At 53.6% G+C, this 2,364-nt stretch overlaps 1 non-coding gene across 1 annotated transcript; it reads right to left on the reverse strand.

Moving 5' to 3' along the window:
• Window positions 1-289: 289 nt before the first annotated feature.
• On the reverse strand, window positions 290-372 carry trnas-aga (transfer RNA serine (anticodon AGA)). Its single transcript has one exon. It is a non-coding gene; the product is annotated as a tRNA-Ser (tRNA).
• Between the last annotated feature and the right edge of the window lie 1,992 nt (window positions 373-2,364).

Raw genomic sequence — 2,364 nt, forward strand, 5'->3', positions numbered from 1 at the left:
TACATTAACACAGCAATGAAGTTACTGTGAAAATCCCCTAGTCGTCACATTCTGGCGCCTGTTCGGGTACACCGAGGGAGAATTCAGAATGACCAAATTGCCTAACAGCACGTCTTTCGGGACTTGTGGGAGGAAACCGGAGCACCCGGAGGAAACCCACGCAGACTCGGGGTGAACGTGCAGACTCCACACAGACAGTATCCCATGAAGGAAATGAATTTGGGACCCTGGAGCTTTTGAAGCCACAGTGCTAAGCACTGTCCTACCGTGCTGCCCACAAAAGCAGATATGTAGTCAGCAGGATTCGAACCTGCGCGGGGAGAGCCACAATGGATTTCTAGTCCATTGCCTTAACCACTTGGCCACAATAACTTAGTATTGTAGAAGTGTAGTGTAATCTTTACTTGTCTAATTCCTTAGTAATATGTTCGAATCTAATTAAGTGTAGTGTAATAAATTAGCTTTGTTTGTTAAACACTGCTTGCTGTTCTTTGTCAACACAACTTTCACCATCCTGAAGTACGTCTGCCTTCCCGCCCCCATCTGTAGCTTCAGCACAACCAAAACCCCCAAAAATCGGCACCAATGGGCAAGACTGCAACCCGAAGCCATAGTCCCAAAAACGGACCTCCTGAAGCCCTCCAGCTTTGAGCATGACCAGAACATGTGCGCGTGGTGCACTGGACCCCCAATCACTGATCACATCTATCATCCACCCCATCAAAAAAACGGACTCATTCTAGCCTTGGTGAGGTGAGTCTGGAACACTACTTTCAGCTGGATGAGGCTCAGCCTCACGCCGGACGAGATTGGGTTCACCCTCCTCGGTGCCTCACTCCAAATCTCCTACAAGATCGGCCCTAGTTCCTCCGCCCACTTTGCCTTCATACCCTCAACCGAGGACATCTCCTCCCCCACTATTTGGTGGTATATACCTGCCGTGCTGGCTACCTCCAAGCCCAGGCAGGATGAAATCCTCTCGAGCATTGTAGAGGCTACTTCACCGGAAAGGCAGAGAAATACTTTTTGACCCAGCTACGCACCTGGTGATGCCCGAATCCATCAGCGTTCTGTAAGCCCATATTTTTCCTTCAGCTCCTCCCAGGCTTGCAAACCAACCCTCTAAAATTAAGTCTCCCACCTTCGCCAAACCTTTTTCCTTCCACTCCCTGATGCACAATCAATTGCACAAAGACTAAAGTTGGGTACAACTGTGGCTTTATTACAGTCAGATGCGTGGCCTCCTGCTGCAGCTGGCGAAATGGCAGGGCACTGGAGGTCATGCATATTTATACAGTTCTCCGTGGGCGGAGCCAGCCGGCCGGCGTTACCGGCGAACCTGTAGTGCAGGTCCTACCTTACATCTCCAATTACAGTGGTTCACCACATTCACCCCCTGTTAAAAATGAGTCCGGTGGTGGTGACGTGAAACTATATACAATTAGTGCAATTATGTACAGTGGTAGGGAAAGAAAAGTCCATGTTGACGGTCCGGAGTCCGTCAAACGTTCAGCCGGTCCGGTGCTTTGGTGCTTCGTTGGGAGCGGCGTAACGATGGCGGCGAAGTCGATGCTGGCGGTGGTGGAGGTGGCACCGATGGCGGTGGCGGCGGTGCTGAAGCTGGCCAGTCATCGGGGAATTCCGGGAGCATGCCGAAGTCCTCTTCATCCTCTTGTGCGGAAAAGGGGAGGGGGGGTGGTCTGGTGGGGTCAATATTGGCGGCGCGGTGGGATGTGGGGGGGGGAGGCGCATTTGTGGGGGTGTGTGTTGGGGTGGAACCTGATGGTGCCAGGTCCCTGAGTGAGACAGTATCTTGGCGGCCGTCGGGGAACTCAACGTAGGCATATTGAGAGTTGGCGTGGAGCAGGTGAACCCTGTCCACCATGGGGTCTGCCTTGTGGAGTCAGACGTGCCTACGGAGAAGGACCGGTCCTGGAGCAGCAAGCCAAGTCGGGAGCGACACCCCGGATGTGGACTTCCTGGGGAAGGTAAAAACACGTTCATGGGGTGTGTTATTAGTGGTGGTGCACAATAGTGACCGGATGGAGTGCAGAGCGTCAGGGAGGACCTCCTGCCAGCGAGAGGCTGGGAGGTTCCTCGACCATAGGGCCAGCTGGACGGCCCTCCAAACCGTCCCATTCTCCCGTTCTACTTGCCCGTTTTGCCGGGGGTTGTAGCTGCTGGAGGCTATACCCCTGCTGAGCAGGAACTGACGAAGCTCATCGCTCATGAATGAGGATCCCCTGTCACTGTGGATGTAGGCGGGGAAACCGAACAGAGCGAAGATGGTGCTGAGGGCCTTGATGACGGTGGCAGACGTCATATCGGGGTATGGGATGGCGAAGGGGAATCTGGAGTACTCAT

Source organism: Scyliorhinus torazame, chromosome 1, assembly GCF_047496885.1.
Source record: "Scyliorhinus torazame isolate Kashiwa2021f chromosome 1, sScyTor2.1, whole genome shotgun sequence".
Lineage (NCBI taxonomy): Eukaryota > Metazoa > Chordata > Chondrichthyes > Carcharhiniformes > Scyliorhinidae > Scyliorhinus > Scyliorhinus torazame.